General features: G+C 41.2%; 2 long non-coding RNA genes across 2 annotated transcripts in view; one reads left to right on the forward strand and one right to left on the reverse strand.

Moving 5' to 3' along the window:
* Positions 1-378: 378 nt before the first annotated feature.
* The window catches only part of LOC144300774 (uncharacterized), a 76483-nt gene continuing 48952 nt past the window's right edge, over positions 379-27909 (reverse strand). The window contains exon 7 of the long non-coding RNA XR_013367553.1: positions 379-842. This is a non-coding gene — a long non-coding RNA (uncharacterized LOC144300774). The remainder of the gene's footprint in view (positions 843-27909) is intronic.
* LOC144300773 (uncharacterized) lies at positions 20158-26231 on the forward strand. Its single transcript, XR_013367552.1, has 4 exons — positions 20158-20292; positions 20571-20960; positions 25251-25400; positions 25987-26231. It is a non-coding gene; the product is annotated as an uncharacterized LOC144300773 (long non-coding RNA).

The following is a 27909-nucleotide window of genomic DNA, read 5'->3' on the forward strand; positions in this document are numbered from 1 at the left end:
CTGAAACTTTGCAAAGAGACAAGTTTTCTTCATTGACAGCATCCGTAAGAGCCAGGAGTCTAACCATACAGCTAGGCTCCATGAGAATTAGTCTTTCTGAAATCAATAAGAAATCCCAATTCTTAGAGATTTCCTGTTCCACCGTAGAGTTTGGAACAAAATAAAAACAGATCTCTGGGGCACCTCGGTGGCTCCATCGGTTGAGCATCTGCCTTTGGCTCAGGTCATGATCCCAGGGTCCTGGAATGGAGTCCTACATTGGGCTCTCTGCTCAGTTCTTCCTTCTCCCTCTGTGATCTCCCTCACTTTCACTCTCTCTCAAATAAATAAAATCTTAAAAAAAATAAAAAACAGATTTAATAATAATTTTGTCTTTTAATGAATAAAAGTATTCAAAAGCACAAAACTGTGGGTTGAGCCACGACGGATGGACCATTCTTGTCTTCCCACCCACTGGGCATGCGCATCTCTGCCCTCTGTCCTCGAACTTCTCACCCCATCAATCATGCTTATCATCAACCACCAGGTGGACTCTCACTCTGAGAGGCATTGTAAGACCTTTTGCTCCCCTTAGATAGAATCAATCCATAAATCTTCTCCAAGCCAACAGTTTCACATAGTTTGTTTACTCTGAACATCCATTGTTGCTGGCTCTGTGTAGCAGGGACTATTTCTACTGCCTTTGACACCTGTGCTCCAGCTGGTGCCAAACCTAGAACCTATGCTCAATACTCAACACTAATAAATGTGATGATGATCTGGAGACAATGGCCAGCCTTGCCACACTATCGGTTGCTCCATGATGAATAGTCATCAACTTCTCTGGAGCACTGTTTCCTTGTCTGTAACATGAAGAAAAATAATCACTATATGACTTAGAATTACAGAAATATCCAAGGCTGTAACAGATAGGAAAGTAACTTGTAAGACATAGACTAATAAATACATTATGGGACTAGTCAGCACTCAACTCATAGCAAGTCTGAATTTGATCTAAAGAGAAGAAAAAGCATGGTTTTCCAATTTTAATTCTAAATTCTTTCCAATTTATTCAAGCCCAAATAAAGAATCCACTTACATCTATTAACATATCTCTGCCATATGTGAATTTTAAATCTTAACATACTATCTATAAGATCCTAACTGCCTTAGCCTACAAATTTTTCCCAGTTGGTCTCTCAGTGTGTGTATACGTGTGTGTGTGTGTGTGTGTGTGTGTGTGTGTGTGTTAACATATACATGTATGGATTGGGAAGCTGCATACAAGCCTGGTAGGGTATGTATATACATATACATGTATATGTATATATAATATATATAATGCCATATATAGAGAGAAACATATATATGGAGGTATATATGACATTTTATTGGAAAGCGAAGAATAAATAAAGACAGAAATTATGTTTTCTTTGGCAAGAAGATTCAGATTCTTTTTTTGAAATTGATGTAATCTATTCTATTTTTCTTATTCAGAAGTTGCCCTGGGAAGCTGTATTTAATAGCCCTACGGAATTTGGGAAGTTTTAAAATACTTATTTAAAGTAATGTCTACAGGGATCCCTGGGTGGCGCAGTGGTTTGGCGACTGCCTTTGGCGGTCCTGGAGACCCGGGATCGAATCCCATATCGGGCTCCCAGTGCATGGAGCCTGCTTCTCCCTCTGCCTGTGTCTCTGCCTCTCTCTCTCTCTCTCTCTCTCTCTCTCTCTGTAACTATCATAAATTAAAAAAAAATTTTTAAGTAATGTCTACATACAACATGGGGCTTGAACTCATGAATCCATGATCAAGAGTTGCATGCTCTGCTGACTGAGCTGGCCAGGTGCTCCCTACCCCATCCCTACATCAAAGAAATCTACTTTGAGTTAATTTTCTAGAACATTTTCCAGTTTTCTCTTCTTACTACTTTCACCTAAAAAGCAACAAACATGCATTTTATACATTTAATTATCCCTGAAGTTCAAATTAATCTGAGTAGTTTCCAATGCAAAGGCTAAAATTCCAACAGCAACGATGAGGAAGCAGATGGGCTGCTTATGGAGGAAGCACAAGAGAAAATGATGTAGCCTACTTTATACACCTTCTCCAGGCAAAATAATTCTGGGTTCTTTACCACATTATTAAAGTTATAAATTAATCCAGCTTGAGGGCTTGGCAAAGAAATAACAACTAGGAAGTGGTGGAGGGAGGGGGAGATGGATTAATGAGGAGGAAGGACTGCTGTCAGCAGAAGCGCTGATGTTGAGCTTGTGGCAGGATTCTCAACTACAACTTGCTGTCACCTCCAACAGGACTCTCCTCCACTGATTTAGTCTAAAGTTCTCCTTCTAATGTCTAATAATGATGGATGTAGACAACACAGCATCCCATAAAAGAGCTGAGCCCACTGGACTGCAATAGTAACAAGAGGTCTTTCTACAGACCTCTGATTTCTCTGTTGAACTCAGCCACTCTGCCATTTTGGATATGACGCTGCATCCTTTTGGTTAATGGCTATAACAACACAGCTCCCCAGTGTGAAAACTCTAAATTCAGTGGGAATAATAGCAAGTGTACCCATTAGGGGATGTTGGCATATGGTGTGACAGATGAGGAGTCAACAATGTGATACATCTTCTATTCTTTGCAAATGCCAGGTACTTGAGTATTTGCAAATTAAGCTATCTTGTGCTCCCTTTTTTTATGAAGTACATGAACCACTGGCTACAACTCTAAATTATAGGTGGTGCGGAATCTACTAATCTGCCAATTATTCTTGGAAGTTAGCAGGTTGCCGGTCCTCAGACTTGACACTTAACAATGGCTACTTACATATTCAGTTCTTCACAATTTCCATAACACTTAAGAAATCTTCACTCATGAGGACCTGGGTGGCTCATGAGCATCTGCCTTTGGCTCAGGTCATGATCCCAGGATCCTGGAATTGACTCCCACATGAGGCTCCCTGTGGGGAGCCTGCTTCTCCCTCTGCCTATGTCTCTGCCTCTCTCTGTGTGCCTCTCATGAATGAATAAAAAAATCTTTTTTAAAAGTTTTTTTAAAAATTAGAAAAATTTTTAAAAAGAAAGAAATCTTCACTCATATAGGAAAAATATTATATTCCACACCAATTTATATCTTAGCTGTTAAAATTTATACTCCAATTCCAACGTTTCTAAAAAATATGATTAAAAACTGACCATTCATTAAGCCAAGAAAAAAAGCCTCTGCTTATAGCCAGGGTACTGGTATTCCCAAATCTAGCTCTGGGTCTTGAGCAAGGCACTTTTCCTCCCTGATCCTACACTTCTCCATAAGCAAAAGCTGGCGTTTGGTTAGATCCAGGGTATAAATAAGCTTCACTGTAAATCAATCAAAACTTGGTATTATATCAAAATGGATTGGGAAGCTGCATGCAAGCCTGGTAGGGGAAAGTGCAAAGATTGATCAGCAGTATCGGAAATGAACCAAAAAGTCAAAGGGTTCAGGGGCACTATCCCAGGGATGATTGCTAAGATCTCTCCAGTGTCTAAAATCCATGCACCATATGAGCTCCGGCATGTACTTTAATGTCACCTGCTCCAAAACCCCAATCCGAACACAGTTTCTTAGGAAGCAGGGAATGAGGAGGTGATCTCACCAGATTGTCTCTACTCACAAGGAATTCAGAGAAAGAAAATCCAAGAGATGGGTCTGAGAGAGAATAATAAAGAGCCCTTACAGAAGACCAGAACATGCCACCCCAAAATGTGCCATTTTGGCAAAACGATTTTTTTGAGCTAAGACAATTGAGAAAAACCAAATGCCAAAAAGCTTTCTGCTCTTCCTCATTCCATGATTTTGCAATTGCCTGGCTATGCACTCAGCAAAACAATTTCTTGGTCTCTCTCAGTGTGAAAAAAAGCTTCCTCTTACATTTGCCTGTGAAATAGCCACACAACAGTATAAGGAAACTCCAGAGTAGGGCCCTCAAACTTCGCTAGGGGGAGCTTGATAAAAATACAGATTCCTGGGTTCCATCCCCATCGAGTCTGATTCCCTTTATCTGAGTAAATCTCAGGAATTTGTATTTTAAACCGGTTCTTCAGGTTCCTGGAAAGTGGGTGGTAAAGGGGACCACACTTGGGGTAACCCCTCACTGGGTAATCCATCATGCAGAAATGCTAGGAGCAATAGGCCTCCATCCTCCCTGAAATGAGCTGAGAGTTCTTTCTGATTTGTATCTGATGACATCCATCAAACATGTTAATGCCAACCACAAATTAACGACTTTTTAGCAATTTGTGTAGGTGGCTACCCATGAAATCAATCTTAATTCACAAACACCGCTGTCTACACAAAGGTAATAATGTATTCAACTCACACATAAATCTCTCAAATGGAAATTAAGTGGGTAGATGTAAGACTCTGGTGGGCATTACTCAATGTCCAGAGAGGTAGCATTAGGTTAACAGGATTAAAGCTGAACAATCAATCAGACCATCAGGAGAGCGCCTATCCTGCCCTGTTCAGAGTCACACCTAATTTCAGTGCCAGTGCAGAGACTTGGGGTGGAAACCCCTCTCCTCTTGGGGGTAGGTGTGCTATGAACCTGGAGACCCTCTGGAGGGCTTAGTCACTTGAAAAGAAGGAGAGTGGACTGGAAAGAAAGCCAGTCTCCATAACTCAGGCAAAGTGCCCATGCCCTGCCTCAAATGGCGGAAATGACTTTGGAAGATAGAGCACAGACATCACAGAGGCCACGGGGTGTCTATCCAACACTTCTTCTTTGGAAGAACATCCTTTCTTTTCTGTTACTTGATGACCTTGTGTGTTACACGGCCTCACCTGCTCCATAGTGAATGGGGTAACTCAGGTCTACTTTCCCTGCCCACCAGGATTGGTCACAAGGATGGTCACGTGGCCCAAGCAGGACCAATCAGAGTCCTCCCATGATATTTTATATGCTTAAGACTGGTTGACAGGAGGAACATATAAGCTCAGAGATGCCACTGGCCAGGTTAGCTGCCAGGATGGCAAGAACCACCCTGAGAATAAGTGACACAGGTGAAGTAGGGCTGAGGGATTCAAAGTCCCAAGGCCATTGTTTGAAACCCCAGATCTATTTCTGAATTCTGTATTACATAAACCAATGTATTAATTTTGTGTTTGTTTTTAATTGTGAAAAGCACATCAAATTTACTATCTTGACCATTTTTTTAAAGATTTATTTATTTATTTATTCATGATAGACACACACAGAGAGAGAGAGAGAGAGAGAGAGAGAGGCAGAGACACAGGAAGAGGGAGAAGCAGGCTCCATGCTGGGAGCCCGGCGTGGGACTTGATCCGGGGACTCCAGGATCGCACCCCCGGCCAAAGGCAGGTGCCAAACCACTGAGCCATCCAGGGATCCCATCTTGACCATTTTTAAGGATATATTTCACTGGCATTAAGTATATTCACACTGTCGTGCAACCATTCCCACCAGCATCTCCAGAACTGAAACTACACATAACACAACTCCTCATTTCCTCCTCCATGCAGCCCCTGGCAGCCACCACTCTACTTTCTATGATTCTGACTACTCTAAGTACTTCATGTAAGTGGAATGATCAAGTATTTGTCTTTTTGTAACTGGCTATTTCACTGAGCATGATGTCCTCAAGGTTCATCATCCATGTTGCAGCATGTCTCAGAATTCCCTTCCTTTCCTCTTGAGGTTGAATCATGTTCTACTATTTGCATATACCTCACTTTTTGTTTTTCTATTTATCTGTCCATGGAGATTTGTGTTGCTTCATCTTTTGGCTATTGTGAATAATGTTGCTATGAGCAGGGTTGGAGAAATAACTTGTTTACACCCTGCTTTCAATTCTTTTAGGTATATACTCAGAAGTAGAATTGCTGGATAATATGATATTTCTATTTTTAACGTTTTGGGGAATCACCATACTGTTTTCTTCCATAGTGGCCATACCACTTTATATTTCTGCCAACAGTGCACAAGGTTCTAATTTCTCCACATCTCCCTAACACCTGTTTGCTCCTTTCAATAGTAGTTATCCTAGTGGGTATGTAGTGGTACTTAATTATGGTTTTGATGTTCATTTCCCTGATGATTAGTTATACTGAACATCTTGTCATGTGCTTATTGGCCATTTGTATGTCTTCCTGGGAGAAACGTCCAATCAAGTCCTTGACCCACTTTTTAATTGAGTTGTTTGATTTTTTTTATTATTGTTGAGTTTATTATTGTTGAGTTTTATTATTGTTGAGAAGTTGCTTATACATCATAGATACTAGCCCTTTATCTGGGGTTAAGTGTTAGAGTTTTAGCTCTTACATTTAGGTCTTTGATCCATGTGATTTTTTTTATATATAGTGTAAGATAAGGACCCAATTTTATCCTTTCACATGGGGAATCCAGTTTTCTCAACATCATTTGTTGAAAAGACTTTCTTTTCCTCACTGAATGGTCTCATAGTTTTCTGAAAATCATTTGACCATACACAACGGGTTCATTTCTCAGGTCTGTCTTCTATCGCACTGGTTGGTATGTATGTCTTTGTACTAATGCAACACTATTTTGATTATTGAAACTTCATAAGAAATCAGCCTTGTAAAATGATTTTTTTAAATCAGAATGTGTGAGACCTCCAACTTTGTTCTTTTTCAGTACCTCTTCGACTATTTAAGGTCCCTTGAGATTCCACATGAATTTCTGAATAGCTTTTTCAATTTCTGAAAAAAAAAAAAAAAGACAAAAAAACACCACTGTTTTTCTTTCAATGGGGATTACACTGAATGTGTAGGTAACCTGGGGTGCTACTTACCTCTGAGCAATATTAAGTCTTCAATTCCATGAACATGGGATGTTTTCCCACTCATCTGTGTCTTCAATTTCCTTCATCAAATTCCCTTCAGTGTTTGCCAAGTTTTCAGTTGTACATCTTTCATCTCCTTGGTTAAGTTTATTCCTAAATATTCTATTCTTCTTGATAGTATTCTAAATGGAATTGTTTTCTCCATGTCCTTCTAGGGTTATTCATTGGTAGCATACAAAAATGGAACTGATTTTTAAATGTGTTGATTTTGTATCTGGCAGCTTTGTTGAGTTATTTATTACCTGTCACAGGTGTGTATGCAAGCCATCTTTAAGGTTTTCTACACATAACTTCTGTTGCATGCAAACAGACAATTTTACTTCTTCCTATTCAATTTCAATGGCTTTTCTTTTTTTGACTAATATTTCTGGCTGGAACTTCTAGTTGACTTATGTTGAACAGAGGTGGCAAAAGCAAGTATCCTTATCTCACTCCCGATCTTAGAGGAAAAGTTTTTAGTCTTTCACAATTGAGTATAATGTTAGCTGTGAGCTTTTCATATATTGCCTTTACTGATTTACTTCTACTCCTAGTTAATGCATTCATCTTAATGCATTCATTTTTTTAACTTGAATAAATCTTAGTTCCCTGTTACTTGCAATCAAAATATTCTTCACTGACACAAGCATATTGTAATGTTTGCAAATGTTTGGTACAGGCAAAGGTGAGCATGTGGTGGATATCCTGTATAGTTTAAACACATCTCAAGGTTTGGGAGGCAGCCCTGACCAGCATGTTACTGTGATTGCTAGGATTGCAGAAATGGACTTCTATGCAGTCTGGTGTGTTTTGGTCTCTTTCCGGATAGACGAGCCACCTATATGGATTGTGGAATTGCACATCTGTGTGTTAATACACATTATACCATTGAAGAAGGTAGAAATGGACCAAGAAACTTCATCATAAAAGGCAGAGCACATAAGTCCCAAAAAGGGAGAGGAAATCTGACCAGTACCTAGCAACTAGAGGTTTTGGGCATCAATGTAAATGAAAGGCCATGCATGGTGCGACTGCATGTCACTCTCACTCCCCAAGCTCCAGAGGCAGAGGTGAGTTCATGCTGCTTCTACAACCCCAGAGTACATCATACCTCACTGATGCCAAGCACACTCAGAGTAGTTGAGCACCATGTGATTTTTAGAACTAGTTTGATTTATGGCAAATGAGAGGGTTAAGCCAGGGTGTGATTAAACCTACTCCATTTGTCAGCACTTGGAATTTGTGGGCAGCATACTGGCTGCTGATAACAATGACAGAAAAAACCTGAGACCAGCTGGGCCAGGGCTTTGGTGAACACAGCTGGCTGTGCTCCTAATGGTACTCCTCTAACAACCTCAGGTTCCAGGTACGGAGCTTTTCAAAGCCCATTTGTCCCACTATTTTCAGATGGATAAGATAAAACCTGGGACCAAAACAAAAACAAAAAACAAAAAACAAAAAAAACACAGAGTGACATCTTTTATGCACAGAATGTTTGCCAAGTTCGTCATCCCTGCTGCTCCCCCTGGACAATTTCCTCAACTCTTAGTCAACTTCTTCCATCCTGTCCCACGGTGATGGCACTGCCTGCGAGCAGCCCTCCCTCCTCTGTCAATGAATCCCCCTGCAATTGTTGCTCACACCTCCACTCTGCACTGACTCTATTCCTTGGCACTGTACCCAGTTGTGCAGCAATGTCTCCCCCAATCGGTGGGCAGCTCCCAGCAGCAGAGGCCTCTTTTTCTTACCTTTATATCTATTCCATCCTCTTCTCCCCAAAGCCCTGCATGATGCTCACACAGAGTAGGGACATAACATATGCATATTACATTGAAATAAATTGAATCTCCCGTTAAAGAAATACTAGGACTGGGCCTTTTAGGAGGTGAACAGGCTCAGGCTGCTGCAAACAGGGAGAGGAAGGAGCTTCCCCAGAGAAGAGACCTTGCAGACAGCGCACAGTGGGAGTGAAACAGCGCGCGCTCCCCACCCCGCAGGCGCTGGATCTCCAGCAGAACTCTTACACCTGCCAGAGAACCACTTGGCGGTGGGCAAAGTGGGTTTTCCACTCACAGCTTCACCCACATCCATCTCCAAGGAGAGAACAGGCTGCTGACTCCTAGGTAATTACATGAACTCAGATCATTCCATTGGCTCTGTGAAATTGGATGCAAAGGGGAGGGAAAGTTTAAAGGGAATCCTCAAGCATTAATATCCTAGGAAAATTACCCTGAAACAATACATTTCAGCTCAGCCTGAGAGAGGCTGGCTGGCCGGAGGCCGAGAGCTTGCCCGCCTCCTGAGTACCCATCATTGGGAGGCCCTCCTGGGCACCCCATCACATGGGGAACTTGGAGCTCATGCAGGATTCTGATGCAGCTGTGCCGGCCGGCCTCGGCATCTGCATTTAAACAAACACCCAGGGGCTCCGATGCCCGGGCCAGTGAAATCGGCTTAGGGAAGCAGAGCTTAGGGAAGCAGAGCTGTGGGGGGTGGTTGGTGGGGGGGACACTGACAGGACCCCCACCAGGGAAACGGCCCTGCCCTGAGCTCACTGCTATGCTTTGTGGTGGGAACCAAGGCAAGATGCAGGTGGGGCAGCTGCCCTTCAGGTCCGAAATACGACATTGGATCAGGCAAAGAGGTGGCCGTGAGGCTGTCCTCTTTCCAAGGCGGGCAGGGCAAAGCGTGGGGCCTCCCGCACCCCGCAGGCCTCTTGCGCAGGCTTCCCCTCCTCGCCCTCCATCCAGTGCTGAGCACAGGGGAGGCAAAATCACATCGCAGGCAAATGCAAAACAGGTTTTTCTTGTTTTTTTTGTTTGTTTGTTTGTTTGTTTTTTAATTAACACTACTTTATATTTCAGGGGAATTAATTTTAAACATAACTGTCTCCATCTGGTAAATTTTCAGACCTGCTCCAGAGAGTCACTGACTACTGGAATTTTGCAGACACACAGTAAAAAGCACAGTGGGACAAGAGAGGAGGAAGGTGGCTTCAGGGGTTGTGCAGAGCCTTTTTGCGATGACTCAGTTTTCCAGAGTGGGTAGGATTAGACATTGATTTACAATTTCTAATCTCATCTCAACCGCACTGGCAAGCCCTGAGCATTGGGTAAACACCGAAGAGGTGACTCAGCAACATGCAGAACACTTTTAATCCAGAAACAAAAAATACATACACATCCTCAGCTGAATGTTAAGAGATTTTCTAAACTATGTGGTGAGAAGATGCTGTTGCCAAGTTGAAATATAGTTGGAAAGCTTTTAGAAGATGAGCTGTTTGGGGCTTGAGATTGTTTCCCAGATGAGGGACTCCAGCAAAGTTTTAATCATAGGAGGGTCTCCTGAAATATATTGAATGAAAATTAAGGCTGTAATTGTTGAAGTCGTTCAGTACTTGGGGTTTGAATTCAGACAGATCAGGGTTTGAATCCACCTTTGTTTTTGTTTTGTTTTTTTAATCTTTTTAGCTGTGTGGCCATAGGCAAGCCACACAACCTTTCCAAGCTCAATGTCTTCATCTGTAAAATGAGTATAATAATAGCAGCTATGAAGATTAAATGCAATAAGACAGCCCTGGTGGGGGAAAATTTGTTGATTTTTCTTCACTGATTTTTTTTTTTAATGCTCTTCCTTGAGAATTGGTGTGATGCAAGAACTTCTTGCCATGACGTCAAGCCCCAAAGCCTACTCACTTGCTCCCACTATCCTTGAGGCAGCAGAAGGGTGACTTAAATTTAGACCTGTGATTCAAGAGCAGGAGGGAGAGAAACAGAAAATGTGGGGGTAGAGTCCAGCCCAGGGACAACAGCTTGCATCCTTTACCCCAGGGCCAGTGGGCATCAGGGGCTGAACCAGCCTGTAATTGTGGGTGATCTCTGGTTCTGGGTATCCAACTCCTCCTGTTCCAGGCCATCTCTTGAGTGTAGGTTCTCAGTTTTCTCATTTTGCTTCCTGAAGTCTTGCCCAGAAATTCCTTTTCTGCTGAAATTAACCAGGGTTGGAGGAGCTGGAGGTTGAGTGAATCACCAGTGCTCGATCTCATCAATCCTTCATGACAGAATCTCCACAGAAACCCTACTGGAAGGGGTTTGGAGAGCTTCCGGGTTGCTTTATGCATCCATGAGCTGAGAAGGTGCTGTACCCCAACCTCCATGGGGACAAAAGCTCTTGTACTTTGGACCCTTCTGGACCTCATCCTCTGTACCTCTTCATTTGGCTTTGCATTTGCATTCGTATCCTTTGTAATATTCTCTATAATTGACTACTAATGATAAATAAAGTATTTTTCTGGGTTCTGTGAGCTGTTGTAGCAAATTACGGAACCTGAACTAGGCACACCCAGTCTGTAGCCAGGCCAGGCAGAAGTGTGGGTAACCTGGGGACCCAGTGTTTGCCGTTGGCATCTGAAGAGAGGGGCAGTCTTCTGGTACTGAGCCGTTAACCTGTGGGGACTGCACTACTCTGGGCAGTTAATGTCAGAATTGGATTAAATTTCAGCACACCCAGTTGGTGTCCCCATAGAATCTGGGGAACTGCTTGGTGTGGAAAATCTACACATTTGCTGTCAGAAGTTTTGTGAGTAGAGAAACAGTTTTCATTTAATGCCTCATACCAAAGAAGTCAAAACCCTTAGCAGAAGTCAGAACTCCTGGATTCCTATCCATTTTCCTTTGACCATACCATATTTCTCTTAGACATTGTGCAGAGGAAGTCTAAGAGTTGCCGAAATGGCATTACCAAAAAATGCCTGCCCTGCATTTCTATATCAGAAAGTAAACCATAAGTGGAAAAAAAATCCCAAATTTGGATCTTCGAAGAAAAAGCACAAAATGGAATTACACTGTGTTATCTCAGCTACGTTCCCTCCTAATAAAATCCTTCTTCAGAATTCCATCCATATTTTAATGTTTGGGTTTAAATGAATTTAAAATTATTTCAATATGAATCCAGTGAGGTCTTTGAAAATCCAGATTCCAATCAGGAAATGTAGAAGGACGATTGAAATTATTTGGTATATATAGAAGGCTACCTGAGACTGTATAAACCAGGATTTTCAAAGAAACAGAACCAGGAGAGACACAAAGATGGGTAGATAATGTGTGTATGTATGTGTATGTGTCTGTGTGTCTGTGTGTGTATTATATATATTATATATATATAATATACAGAGAAATTTATTTTAAGGAATTGGCTCAAGTGGGTGTGGAGTCTGGCAAACCTGAAATTCATAGGGCCGGCAGGGTAGAAACTCAGGAAGGAATGTTGTTCAACTTTTGAGGCATAATTTCTTCTCTGGGGAACCTCAGATTTTGCTTCACCTGATTGGATGAGGCCACCCACACTATCAAGGGTAATCTTTTATTTAAAGTCAACTAACTGTAGATGTTAGCAATGTCTACAAAATTCCTTCATAGCAAAACTTAGACTAGCACTTGATTCAATAATTGGGTGCTATAACTTAGCCAAGTTGACACATAAAATTAACCATCATCACAGGCTTAGCAGAACTCAACAATTCATTTCAAACCTTTGCCACAATCCAGCCAAGTGAATTATTTGGCAAGCTACACGGATCATAAAAATTAATTTGATTAATCACATTCTCCATTTCATTCATTTTGCCAACATTACTTATCACTTTACAACACACATTATACCTCTCTCTCTCTCTCTCTTTCTATATATATATATACATATATATAAAATTATACACATATTATAAATATATATATATATATATAAAATCTAATACAACGTAACTTTCAAATGTGTGTGCTCCAAAATGAGCCTTATTTTGCTCATTTCCTCCATAAACTGGCTATATTTTAAGTGAATATTTTAAATTACTTTTTCTATGGATGATGGCCCTGGATTCATTACATCTCCCTTTTTTTCTTCAGATGATGATATACTTGCATTTTCATTTCAAACCATTATGTAGTTATTGTTTAGAGCCTGGAAAACCAATCTGCTCTCTACCCTGTCCCTCCAATGATTTTGCCATATTGAGATGCAGAAAGAGAAAAGCTATCCCACTTCATATGGAAGCTGTGACTATAATGCAGCAGGACATTTGATGGCCATTAACCTCTTACTTAATTACTTTGGCAAATGTGGTTCCAAAAAAAGAAAAAAAAAAAACTAGATAAGAAAATCAGAAAATCCATGCCTGCTTCCCCACAACAAACACAGGTCAGTCTGCAAGTGTGCAGTACTAGTAAGATTCAAAGCACAGTGAGACTTAATAATAATTCCTGGTATTGAGGGAAGGCTTGTTTTTAAAGTGAAAGAATAATCAGGAAGACTCCTTGACTAACCGATCCTCATCTGTTTGTTTTCTCCAGACTTTATGGCTATCATTCTGTTAGATAATACCCTGGACAAACCATAATCCAGAGTGATTTAATTAGCTTTAATAATAACACTTGCCTGTGCTCAGTCCTTCCAGAGATTCATTGCAACATTAGGGCATAAATGCCTGCCATTGGGAATGCCTGTTTATAACTCTCACCTCTGGACTCTCATAAAACCAAAGAAATATCGTAGCCTTTTCCATCTTCATTTACCAATTAATTGATTAATTCCCCTCATCCTCCCACCTGGTGAAGATAACATGCTCTTTGGGTCCAGCCAACATCCCACACACCAACAGTGTCTCAGAAACAAACTGACTTCCTTGGATTTTCCAAAGCCTGTTTCTTTCTCTCCTTTGAATTGGTACCTCCAGAGGTCATTTTCACCAACATACAACATTTGCTGGCACAGACACAACCTAAATCTGTGATCCCCTCTCATTGGCCTTGAAGGAGACCAAACAGTTTGCATGCCTCACCTCTCAAGAATGAACTTGGAATGCTTTTTTTGCTTGGTCAGGGAATACTCCAGATAATTGGAGGTTTGTTGGATTTGTTTTTTGTTTTTTGTTTTTTTTTTAAATAATTTGGAGTTATGTTCGTTTCCACTCAATCTGGAATCTACCTAATGAAAGCCTTTGCAACAAGGCAATATTTAGATTTACCAGTTTATCTGTGGTCTTAAGAAATTAAATAACTGAAAGATGAATTTAAAAACAGAATCCCACAGAGATCTTTATAATAAGTATATAACCAGAACAAACTACTCCCCTTATATTTTAAAATGTGTTACATTTATTATAAAGTTAGTCCCTTCATCCTGGAGAGAGGCATAAGTGAATCAACAGAAACAAAATATCAGGGAACTGTTTTATGAGAGACTCAAAAGATAACATGATTTCCAAATATTTTTTTCACAAAATGTTAACACTATCTTAGGCTGGTTAAAGCCTACATTTAAAACATTTCGCTTTGGCAGCTAAGGCGCTGTCCACACTCCTGGAAACCTTTGAAAGACATAAAAAGTTCTTCATTGGTAGATATCAGTATATCAGTATATTGATCATCTGAGCAGTGATTGACATTTTCTAGAATAATCTCTTTAATACTTGAAGACAATGCACAGAGATCCTGTTTACAATGAATTAGCTGCTGATTTTCAGCAGTTGAATTAACAGATATGACTAAATGCAATTATCAGGTATCCCAACAATTTTGCCCAAAAGAGCCCAGCAAAAAACAAAACTGGTGAAGGGGAAGTTCACAGAAGGCAGAGTGACTGGATCAACATTTCTTTAGGGTTAAAGGTAGGGTTCTTAAAAAAGCAGGCGGTCTATCTCCTCCTCAGAAAAAAAAAAATGAAAGATCAAAGTGAAAACAGAGCAAACATCATTAAAAGTTGGGGAAGGAAAGAGGGGAGGGAGGAAGGGAGGGAGGCACAGAAGCATCTTTTACATGATCACTGAAGGAAATCCAATTTGCTTTTTGCAATTTTGAAAATAAAATCCAGGATAACATTAACTAAGGGGAAAAACATTTTTTAATAAAGGGAAATAAAGAATGAAGATCCAATGTCTGCCTCAGGACAAGCAGCTGCTTCCCTGAGTCCCAGGCTTTGAGTGCCCCAGGGTCAAGCTGAAGCCTTGCTTTCCATCTCCAGACAAAAGGGAAGAGAAAATTTAAATGGTGAAGATTACAAAGACACAAGTAAATAAAGGGGTGGCCCCCACGAGAATCAAATCAAAGGAAATATGCAAGTTTCCAGAACACTGATAGTTTCTATCTAAAATAAGTTAAGATTATGATTAAAGGCAGATTTCCAGAGAGCTTAGCTGATATATTTTAAAGAAATGTCAAAAACTAGTGAAACTGGCTCTTCGGTAATGGTAAACAGTGAGGGAAGAAGAAAGAGTTGTATGGCTGAACTAAGTCTCAAAAATGTAAATGCTTTAAACAGTTGAACCAGCGGTGCCTGGGTGGTACAATCCATGAAGCTTCCAACTCTTGACTTTAGCTCAGGTCATGATCTCGAGGGTCACGAGGTCAAGCCTTGCATCGGGCTCCGCACTCAATGAGGAGCCTGCTGGAGGTTCTCTCTCCCTCTGCCCCAACTCCCACCACTCATGCTCATTCTCTCTCTAAAATAAATAAATAAATCTTTTTAAAAAATGTCAAACCAGTTTATCTGATATTAGGGATCCATCCACTCCATCACAACAACCCCCACCCCTCATTAAACCTGGCTTTAATCCAAGTGCTTGGTTACTCCTCTCCCTTGGGGTTCAAGTCATGAGTGGAAAGGACTTGCCCAGATTAAGAGCCAGGTGGTACTTATTATTTACCCACAGACTGTGTACTGCCTAGTTTCAGCTGTACATCAGAGATGTCTTCTGGAAACAAAAAATTAGAACCAGCGGCGTCAACCACCACAACAAACAATACAAATACTGTCACCGACCACAAACTGACCTATGAGCTTCCTGTGGGTCAACACAAAACAAGAAACATGATGGGAACATAATTTCCATTTGATCATTTGTCAGACTAAAGACAGGAAACACACCTTCATCCTAGATTCCTCACTGTCCTTTGTTCTTCACAACTGGTTAAGTAAAGCCTCACAATGGTACTTCCCTCTTTCCATCTGTCTTCTGCACTCCCACACGGCCACTGCTGCTCAGTGTCAGGTGGCTCACCTTCACTCTTACAGGAACCCTCTGCCCAAGCCTCCCTTCCCAGGTCCTTCTGATTCCTCTCTTGGCCTGTGAGTCCAACCATCTGATCACATCATTGCCTGGTGGACATCCTTTGGGGCTCCTCAGTGTCTCCACTTAGCTTCTATAATATCGGGGTGCACCTCCCCACTAGGTGCAAAGAGTTATGCCAAGAATACAGGAAGCTGCAGAACAAACACTAAACGTCTTTCAGAAGCTATAATTTTACTCAAAGATTTGGGAGGGAAAACAATTTAATTGTGTCCACAACATAGGGTTACATGCAAAAGTTATATAAAACTTTGAGTGGAAAGCCAAGACTTTAAAATAATGTTATACCTGGATGGCCACTTTGGACTCAGCTTTCAGAATGGACCATGAGGATTTCAGAGAAAACATTAAAAAGATCTGGACATGACAAAAAGTCTGAATTCTGTTCACGCCTTTTCCACACCAGTCTTGTTTGTGGAAATTTATACTATGGAAGCCGCAGTCATGTGCCAAAAACATATGCAAAAGGGGATTCATCTCAGCATTATTCACAATAGGAAAGAGCTGTAATGATTTAAATGATTATAGACAATAACTGTTTCATTTTATAAAATGTGGCAGAAATATATAAACTGATATAAAATATGTTTGAGATATGTTGGTAAGTGCAAATGCTAATTAGAAAGTAGTATTTTATCACTCACCATATAAGAACAAGTATCAAGGCATCAGACTGGTCTTCCTTCAGAACATGAGAGACTCCTAACTCTGTGAAATGAACTAGGGGTGGTGGAAGGGGAGGTGGGCGGGGGGTGGGGGTGACTGGGTGGCGGGCACTGAGGTGGGCACTTGACGGGATGAGCACTGGGTGTTATTCTATATGTTGATAAATTGAACACCAATAAAAAATAAATTTATTTAAAAACAAAAACAAAAAGGCTGTGGAAGGGGAGGTGGGTGGTGGGATGGGGTGACCCGGTGATAGGCACTGAGGAGGACACTTGACGGGATGAGCGTGGCAGCTATACTATATGTTGGAAAATTGAATTTAAATTTAAAAATGTAAAATAAATTAACAAATTAATTTAAAAAAAAAAGATTGGTCTTCCTTGGTTGGAAGGCATGGTTGGCAATTTTTAAATTGCTTGTATATTTTTTAAATAAATGGGTATTGCTTTTACCCATTCATTACAATGGGTAAATAAAGGAATAAGATATATAAAGATATAAATAAAGATATATAAAGATATAAACAGAGGAATTTCTTTCTGTGAGGAGGGGAGCTGGGAACTCCCAACTTTTTGATCCATCATTCAGGATCTGGCCCCTCTCTCCCTCCTCAGCTTCGTTCCTTGCCACTTCCACCCTGGTCCTTCACCCACCAATAGTAGTTGGGTAACTATAGCTTTTCAAACAGGAGAAGCTCCCTCATGGCTTTGTGTTGAGTGCCTTCGTCTCTGCCTGACATGTCCTTCTTTAACTTTCGTATTTGAAGAATAACTTTTCAGATGATAATTTGGCTTTCCATTGGAACTTCATGGACAGAAAGAACAATCTGGCCACATAATCCAACTGCATACCACCCACCACCCCCCACCACCCCCACACACACGTACATGCTAACACTCCTCAGTGTAAATGAGTAAAGACTTCTGCTTCTGTAAGTCGGCCTTTGTATGCTTGGTCCCTGTGAGTCACCCCGGACAGACAGAGTCATACCAGAAGTCTCTGACATGAGAAATTTCTCACTCACACAGCTGATGCCCAATTTCTCCATCGTGGCAAAAGCAGTAAATGCCATCCTGTGAGCCCTACTGAAACAGCCCACCAAGTAGCCTTCATCCTTGGGCAACAAACCACCCCAGTACCATTCTTTCAGCCAGGCTGAAGCCTCAACTTTCCACTGTCATCATGGGAAGCTCAATAACTCAATTATTTGACAAGCCAGGGAGCTTCACTCCAGTTGTTCCAATAACAGAAATTTCACCCTACAATAGATCAAGAAAAGGCAATGCCCAAAGATAAATCCATGAACTTTTTGTTGTTTTTTTTTCACTGTATATATAGTTTTATGCACTGGATGTGTTCCAGGCAGAGTGTGAGTTTGAGAGACATTAATAAAGAAAATATAATTTACACTCTCACAGTGGCTTCATCAAACCTGACACTTTGGCTTCTTCAATGAAGAGTACTTCTTAGTCTTTAGTCAACAAGCCGCCTCCAATTTCACACACATATAAGAGGGTGCAACAGGAAGAGACAGTGAACAAGAATCCTGACAAGGTTTTGTTTCCAGGAACTGGCAGGAACTGTCCAACAATGTCTGGGCCCCTGCCCATCCTAGTCAGAAATGTCATTTCTAAAGCTCAATTGCTCTGATGCATGATACTAGAGGCAAGATGGGGTATTAGTAGCATGCTGTAAAGATCTTCAACGAGGCATGTGTCGGCTCTTAGTCATCTGCTGCCATTTCTTCATGAGGCAGCGAAATGTCTGAGGATTTCCTCTTTGCTTTTAGAATGAATTTTTAAATCTGAAAAGGAAGCCTTTGTCAGCACGGTTTATACTCTTGCCTGCTTTGGTGAAGAGAAATGGTATCCACAGAAGCACATTTCTCAAGCTAAAAAGATCCAAAGGAAGAAAATAAAACTCAGGGATGAAACGCTTCTTTCAGGACCAATTCGAAGCCTCTGCCCAAACACAGGTATTGCCAAGTGCCACAGTGTACCTCAGATTGCATCAGAGTTAATAGCCTAAGCCACATATTTTCAGTCCCACCTGAGTAAGCAAAAGTAATGAATGGCGATTATCATGGAGATATTATGCTTATAGTCTCTTGTCTACAATCCGTCTGCTTCAAGAAGAATGGGTATTAAAAAAATCCTCAATCTCACTAGTAATCATGGAAATGGAAATTAACTTTGAGATGTCACTTTTCACCTTTGAAAGTGCAAAGTTTAAAATATATATATTTATTTACTTATTTCAGAGAGAGCCTGAGTGGGAGGGGGAGAGGGGGAGGGGATCTCAAGCAGACTCTGTGCTGAGCAAGGAGCATGACATGGGGCTTGATCTCACAACCCTGAGGATCATGACCTGTGCCAAAACCAAGAGTTAGACACTTAACTATGCCCCCAGGAGCCCCTGAAAGTACAAAGTTTTAAAATGCTGGGATCTTTTTTCCAGCGTTCTTTTTTCCTTGGGATCTTTTTTCCCAGGTGAGAAATCAGAAAACACAATTCCTAATGACTTGATCCATAAGGAAACTCATTATCTTGCAACACAAGTGTGGTTGTAGAGAGCTTCAGGGCTGGTCCCCCATAATGTCTTCACGGGCCCAGATCCTCACTAGCCTCCTGCTCTGCCCACATCAGCTCGTTGGCTCACTCCTACCATGGTCAGTCACAGGATGGCCCCAGCAGCACATTTTCACACATTAACATCCAAAAGCAGAAAAACAAATAAAACCCTGCCTCTTCTTCAATCTCTTTAAAATGTAGGAAGTTCCTCCAGGAGCCCCCTAGAAGACTGGCCCCTCTACCCTCTTATAGGCCTGATCTAGTGGTTCTCAAAGTGTGGTCCTTGGACCACCACCACCAGCAGCACCTCAGAAATGCAATCTCTCAGCCCATCCTGGACCTACTGTCTCAGGATAAGGCTGCTTCTTTTGCTCCAGTTTGAGAACCACTGGCCTAAGCCAATCAATTGACAAGGGGGTTGGAATGACCACTGTTGATCCATTCCCTTGGGCTGGGTATGGAGCCACCTCTCCTGAGCACAAGGGTCTCACCTTGCTGACCTCTACCCTACCTGTCCACTTGCAGGATGATCCCTAACTTGTTGCACTCTGTATCATTAGCATGTTTTCCAGCTGTGGGGACAGAAAACCTAACTCCAGAGGTCTTTAACAATGAGGAGAGTTTATCAATTCATTCAGAGTAAGTGTAACACATAGGGTTAATTCAGATATTTACTTCTCTAAACTGTAGGTAACTTCTTCTCACTTATATTCCTCTCCTCCTTTCTTTGTGGGGGACAGAGGAGGGAGTGAGATCCTGTCCCAGTGGTAAAATATACTGATAAATTCTTTGATACTCCTCCTTTCAAAAAGTAAAGCCCGATTGCCCTCCTCTTGAATGTGGGCTGTACTTAGTGACACATCTCTAATAAATAGAATGTGGTAGACATGATGATGTGTGACTTCCAATACTGTGTCACAAAAGATACCATGGCTTTCTCCTTGCTGTCTTCTCCTGGGTCACTCGCTCTGAGGGAAGCCCAGTTGTCATGTTGTGAATACCCAAGCACGCTAGAGATGGGTCTACGTAGAACTAAGACCTCCTACCAACAAGTCTTGTACCATCTTGGAAAGTGAATCCTCCGGCCCAGTCACATCTGCAGATAATGTAACCCTGGCTGACATTGTGACTCTAGCCTTAAGATTCATGAGATACCCAGAGCCAGAACTATCTAGCTAAGCTGCTCAATAATTCCTGACACGGAGGAACAATGAAATAATGCTTGAGTGTTTTTAAGACAAAAAAAAAAAATGTTGGCATGATTCTTTATATAGCAATGCATAACTAATAGAAACCCCTAGTATAATGCCTTGAGCTTCTGGGGCTACTTGAGTTTTAGTTTACAAACTTTTCTTCTTACCAAGACATGTGTGTTTCCCCAACAGGAGTGGGCTCTTTTCTTCCTATGCTTTGGGCCTGTTGCTGATTCTGGTGCACTGTGGGGCAAACTTCTTCCTTGCTTGTGCTGATTATCTTCTACTTAGATGACCTGACATCTCTTCCTGCATCCGATTCCCATAGCCTTGTCTTGCTCCTTGCCACTTTCCTATTTGCATCCTAACAGAGATCTACTGGAAAGAAACTGCATCTCACCCTACAGCACTGACTTTAAATGTAGAAGTTTCCTGCCATGTGTCACTGTGGGTGAAGGAAAAGTTAAGAAGACGTGATTCAGGGCAAACTTCAAAACCCACTCAGAAGAATGGTGAGGACATCTGCTGAGACATCATCATTTTCTGGAAATTTAAAGCAAATTGACATGATCTTTCTTGCAGGTAACTCAATTCCTCTGACTTAGCTAAGGCTGTGCTTCTCCTCTGCCTGGAGTATAGGTGGCCAATGACTCTCTAGGCCTGCGTCAATAGAATGAGCCCATAGATGCTTCCGTATGGATGGATGCCCAGCAAGGTCAAGGGTACAGTGGGGGAAATGAAGCCAGCCCACCTGACGCGAATATACTGCCCTGGAGCTTGTCAATTCCAAGAGCCATACCTAGGGTGCCCCAACTGAAACTCAGAGTCCAAGATCGTTTTTCCCATAGAATGGCAAAAGAACCACCTGCAAGTTCTCGTTAAAGAAACAGTTTCCTCACCCCATCCATGGTCCGCTGGCCAATTTTGATGTACCCTAGTTTTTGAGAACTACAGCTATTTTTAAATTGAGGTATGGTTTACATACAATAAAATGTACAGAGTGTCCTGTTTAGAAATTGACAGTTGTGTACACCTGTGAAACTACCTTAAAACAGGAGCATTTCTATCACCCCAGAAAATCATCTCTTGCTCCTTTCCAATCAACCCCACCCCCAAAAGCCAAGACTATTGAGTTTCTATGTTCATACAGAATTTTCCCCAGAACTATTGCTTTTTGAAACACTTAGGCTAAAAAAAATTTTTTTATCTGTCAATTGAGAGCTCTAAATAATCCATTTCAGCATAGCAGGAGGAAGAGACTCCAATTGTCCATTTGAGGGGACTGTTCCATTTCCCTAGGAAAGCCAGCCAAAGGGGCCTTTTTAGCAATGCAAATACAGCCTTCTGCATTGACAAAGTGGATGGAAATGTGACTCTGAGGGACTGAAACTGCACTGGGAGGATCTGAAAGGTTTCTGTGCTGGATGCAGGGCTGCAGCTCTTAGGCACTGAAGGAAAAAAAAAAAAAAAAACATGTGAAGGACAGCGGAGGGGTTGCCCTAGCACCTGTCTCCACCCTGAGCCCTTTGGAAAGGGACCAGCCATCCAGGGTTAGGGGTTGAGTGGCCCAAAGTAGAAGGGATTATTTTTATGAGGGACCTTGTGACAATCTGGACTCAGACAAGCATCCTCAGCAAAGGTGGTTATTAAGAATGTGGGGGAAAAATAAAATAATAAAAAGAAAATAAAAAATAAAAAGAATGTGGGGGGATAGGGTAACTGGGTGATGGGCATTAAGGAGGGCACTTGATGGAATGAGCACTAGGTGTTATATGCAACTGATAAGTCACTAAATTCTACCTCTGAAACTAATAATACCCTATATGTTAACTAAATTGAATTTAAATAAAAAGTTAAAAAAAATACTATTTGGGGAAAAAAAGAAAATGAACAGAGGATTCTGAGTAAGACAATATGGCCCTGTAGGCTGACTTTGCTACTGATTACTTGTGTGGCCTTGGACAAATGACTTAATGTCATTGAGCTTTGGTTTTGCTCATCTGTAAATGGGAATAATAACCACACGATGTTGATGTGAGGATTAAGTGGGGGAATACAAGTGAAGTGCTTAGCATGTATTTATGTTGTATTTAGTAAACATTAAACAATCGTTATTATTGCTATTATCATTAAAGCAGTCAAAAATAAAAAAAAAAAAATAAAAGAATGGGGATGCCTGGGTGGCTCAGTGGTTGAGCACCTGCCTTCAGCCCAGGGTGTGGTCCTGGAGCCCCAGGATCAAGTCCCACATCGGGCTCCTCACATGGACCCTGCTTCTCCCTCTGCCTGTGTCCCTGCCTCTCTCTCTCTCTCTCTCTCTCTCTCTCGCATGAATAAATAAATTCTTTAAAAAAAGAAAAGAATGGCACTTTCTCTATCAAGCTTCCTACTAACCTACTGCTGGCATTTACAGAAGACTTTGATACCTACATATATATTTGGTGTCTACCCCTCCCCATTGAATGAATTGTCTTATTTGTTCTAAGATAGTGGTTTCATTAATTTGCCAGGGTTTTCTAAATACATATCTTCTGAAAATAGGACATTTTTATGTTTTCCTAATTGTTATAACAGATTTTTTTCTGCCTTATCACGTTTACAGTTATGAAATTATTTTAATGTCCTTTAGAAAGAAGATACTGGTGTCGAATTTTTTGCCAGGCTGAAAATGATAAGAGTTAGTTAGAGCAGCTGTCACCAGAGCAAACAGCAGAGGCCACGTCAGTAGTTTGGGTGTGATGGGACAATGGCTGGTGGTAACTGAGAAGCAGAAGAATCCTATCTGAGAGAGGGTCTAGATGAACAAATGGTGGGTTGAGAAGACAAAGCCAACATAGACCATGGCTCCTAATGCTAGTGGTTTCCTTGACCACAAAACCATGAAAAGAGCTCTGTTTGACTCAATCCTGAGATCTTAAAAAGAGAAGAGAAAGAGATTAAGTATGCAGCTTAGTTTATGACAGATCTGTGACTAAAGGAGTCATGACAAAATAGCAAACACCTTTACTTTCTACTTTTTATCTAGTGTAGCCCTTAACCTACCAACAAGCACAACATATTTTAAGAATTCAAGTTTGATTTCAATCATTGCAGTTTGCAAATCAGTCTTTCGTTCCTTTGGGATTTCAGGTGCATAGAATTGGAGAGATGTGCTTCATCTGACCACCTGAAATCAGTTTATGGCATATTAGCATCAAGAGTCCAGAAACATCCCCATTTTTATCCTTAATATTTCAAAATTTTACTTTTGTCCCCTTCACCTAACTCCTAATCCCATTCCACTATATGTACAAATTCTTATCTCACGTTTAACTTTCCTGAATGACCTTAGTTATAGCTAAAGGAATTATTAACAATATTTTACTAGTGTGGGTTTTTTCCCCACAAACAAGATTGTGCTGGGTAGCTCATTTGACTTTTTACTTTTTTTCACTGAATGTTATGTTTGAGATTTATCAATGTTTCTTCTATGTATATATAAGGAGTATTGAGGTTGACAATAACATGAACATCTGGTGGTCCCCCACGTGCTGTTAGATTGCTCGTACCACGAACACCCAGAGGACCCATCAGATTCAACCAGCCTCTTTCCCTCTATAAGCAACTGTACCCCAAATTTTATTGCTTCCTTATCTTTATTAGTTTTGCCATACATATCATTTACTCCTCAGAATATATTGTCTGGTTTCTCATGGTTTTCAACTTTACATAAAAGGAATTACATACATTTTTATATAACTTTTAAAAATTCAATATTTTTTACAAGATTTTATTTATTTATTTATTTGAGAGGGAGAGAGCACAAGTGGGGTGAGGAGCAGAGGGAGAAGCAGACTCCTCACTGAGCAGGAAGCCCAACTCAGGGCTCGATTTCTGAACTTCGGGATCATGACCTGAACCAAAGGCAGACACCCCAAATTACTGAGCCACCCAGGTGCCCCTAAAAATTCAATATTATGTGCACAATTCCCTCCTACAGATGCTTATAAGTCTTGTGTATTAATTTTCATAACTGTGCATCATTATCGATCCATTCTTCAGCCTCAGACATTTGGATTGTTTCCAGTGTTTTACAAACAAAGCTGTATGAATGTTCCTAAGCATATGTGCAGGAGCTTCTCTCTAGTACAAAGCAGAATTGCTGGGTGAGGAGTGCACACATCTCCAACTTTCACTTGATGCCACGCTGACGTCCAAAGGGCCTGCGGCAACTGGAGCTTCCACCAGCAGAGGATAAGTGTGCCAATGACTCCGAGCTCTCAAAGGCTTGATACTGTCAGAATTAAACTTCTGTCAGTATTATAACTGTAAACTATGTTTTTTTTTTTAAGATTTTATTTATTTATTCATTTGAGACACACAGAGAGAGGCAGAGACATAGGCAAGGGGAGAAGCTGGCTCCGTGCAGGGAGTCTGACATGGGACTCGATCCCAGAACTCCAGGATCACAACCTGAGCCAAAGGCAGATGCTCAACCACTGAGCCACCCAGGCATCCCTAAACTATGGCTTTAATTTGAATTTCCTTGATAACCAATGAACTTGATAATATTTTTTTAATACATTTATCTATCATTGAGTGAAGTGATTGTTGAAGTCTTTAGTCTTTTTTCTCTGTTGGGCTTTTTCTTGGGTTTGATTAGTAAATAGATGATTATTTTTAACTGCTATATGATACTCCAGAGATTTTACACATGTGCCATATTTATCAATTCCTCTTATGGATGGCTATTTAGCTTATTTCCAACCCTTTGCTATTACAAGCAATGCTGTGGTAAACATCTTTGTATATGGGTCTTGGTATAGGGAAGAAACTTCCCCCAAAGCGGAATTGCTGGGTCTTTGAGTATGTGCATATTCCGTTTCCCTAAAGGCTGACAAACTGCCCTCCGAAAATAGCAGCACTGATTTCCCATCCTCTCCAACTTCTCATCCTCCTACAAGTTAATGAAGATTTCCATTTATTCTTCCACACATTTGCCAGCAGTGGACATCATATCATCATTAAGCCAACTAACTCTAGGTAGGTACTGTCTCATTTGGTCTGTAAAAAATCTAGGAAGGTAGAAAATGAAAACAAGCCAGCATGTTTCTAGTACTTTACAATTTGGGAAGCACTCTCATCTGCATGACCTACCTCAGTTTATGGCCAAATCCTATCACTCATTCCCTTGCAAACCATACTCAAAGCCAGCAGGCTTCATTCTCTAAATTCAACATGCTGCTTCACACTTCCATATGGATATAGGTGTCTTGCCAATAGCAAGTATTCCCACCCCCACCCCCCGCCAAATTTTCCAAACCCTGGTCAATCATAGAATATCCTATATTCCAGGGAAGCAGATGAAACCAGAGATGGATCTCTGTCATTGGGATCTTCAAGAGGAGGACATGGCTCTGTCATCCTCTCCCAGGGGACCCTGCCTCCTCCCCGGCTACAGAAAGTAGGGGGTTCCTGAGACATGGAAAGGGGGTTGGATACTTGTCAGCCAAAAATCAGGACAAGTTGTCCAGCACAGAGGTTATAAATAATAGGGCAGTTAAGGACACAGGGCTCCTGTCTTTTCTCCCCAAACATAACCTTTCCCCTTCTTGTTTTCTTCTTCCAGTGTTTGGTGGCAAGTTTGAGATAAAGAATGAGCCACAGGACCATAATTGGTCAGGCATTCCCACCAATGGGAGCTCGTTCACGAATTGTTTATTTTTCTGGAGCTTTGTGACTATGTTCCTTATGTTGACAATATGTCATTCTAATGATTTCATTTTAGCAGTAATGAATTATGACTTCGCTCCTGCAGCAAGGCATATGGCATCCCTTTTCAATCCCAAGTGAATCAATGTTGTAATAATGAACACCAACTTCATCAATAACATTAGAAAATATAAAATGCTGTTCTCCAGCCATTGGCATCTCTTTCTGTAATCTCTGCACTCCATCATTTTGACTAATATTTTCTAGATTTAGCTGCCTTTTTATTTACAAAATGTTCATGCATGTCTGCCTGAATTATAACTTCCAGGGTGTGATTTCACTAATAATTTTTGAGGACTGTGTTGAGTCTTTTCACACACCAGACCTATTGTTTGTAATGGAGACAAGCTGGACTCAGAAAGTCATTTGGTCAAAAGTCCGAGGGATAGAGCCAGGATTTTAACCACGAGTTTAGACCTCAAAATCAAATACTTTGTCTTCCATGCTATGTGACAAGTTTGCAGAGTTTTGTTGTTTTTTAAATATCGTACATTGATTGAATTCCTGACAATTTATTTAGTTTTCTTAAGAATCCTAAAGGAATTTGAATGGTATCACTTCATCCATGATATTTGAGTCCCTGTGGAGTGAAAGGCCAAGCCAACATTTTGTATAGCACCTCATCCCATTATGTGGAGACTCAGCCTGGACGCTATCAGACTCAACCAGTTTCCCCTCTGAGGGGTGTCAGGTTGAGGCTGGGGAGACCCTCCCCAACCAGCCGGCTGCCTTAACTGACATTTTCATTCCCTTATCCCTGTAAGAATCAATACCAACAAATCTGAGTCTCTGGATTTCCAGCTATACAGCTTTATGTGTATAGATTTATGCCTTTGAATATCTTAGGAATCTGTCTAGAATGGATGAGAATACCCCCACGTTTTCAAGTTTCAAATTTCAATCTTCTGATAATAGTTTGGCTCAGATTAAGCTAAGCCTACAGAAAACTTTATAAGAATATGATAAGTCATTTAAGATAAAGAGTCTGGAGACAGGTTACTTAGAGGTCATAAAATTGTCACTATCACAGGCGTGCTTTTTTTTAAAGATTAATTAATTTATTTATTCATGATAGACACAGGGAGAGAGAGAGAGAGAGAGAGAGAGAGAGAGGCAGAGACACAGGAGGAGGGAGAAGCAGGCTCCATGCCGGGAGCCCAACGTGGGACTCGATCCCAGGACTCCAGGATCACGCCCTGGGCCAAAGGCAGGTGCTAAACTGCCAAGCCACCCAGGGATCCCCACAGGTGTGCTTTCTTAAGTTTTCTCTTCCACGCCCCTGTGCCTTTCTGAGTGCTGTTCCCACTGTCTGAACACAACCCAGCTGTTCCCTGTCATTGCCTTCCATCTGCCTGTAAAATGCCCAGCTCAGAAGCCATGTCCTCACGACTGAAACCCTTCCAACATCCCTACCTGTCCCTTCTAATGGTCACTCCCTGTTCCTACACAACATTGCATTCATGTGATCATTCCGATCACTCCTCTAGCAAACCCTCACTGACAACCTACCATGTGCCAGGCACCACCCTAGGCCCTAAGAGACACCCATGAATCAACAGACAAAAGTGCCTGCCATGTGGAGATTACACTCCAGCTGGAAACAAAGGACAAAATACACAGCACATAAAGGAAATATAGCCAGTGATTTGTGCAATAGAGAAAACAGAGCAGGGAAAGATGGGTCCAGGGCATGGAAGTGTGAAAGAGGCTTCCAGTTTAAAATAGGGGAACAGGGTAGACCTTGTCGAGTAGGTAACATCTGAGCTGAGGGGAAGTTGAG

This window comes from Canis aureus, chromosome 29, assembly GCF_053574225.1.
Source record: "Canis aureus isolate CA01 chromosome 29, VMU_Caureus_v.1.0, whole genome shotgun sequence".
Taxonomy (NCBI): Eukaryota; Metazoa; Chordata; class Mammalia; order Carnivora; family Canidae; genus Canis; species Canis aureus.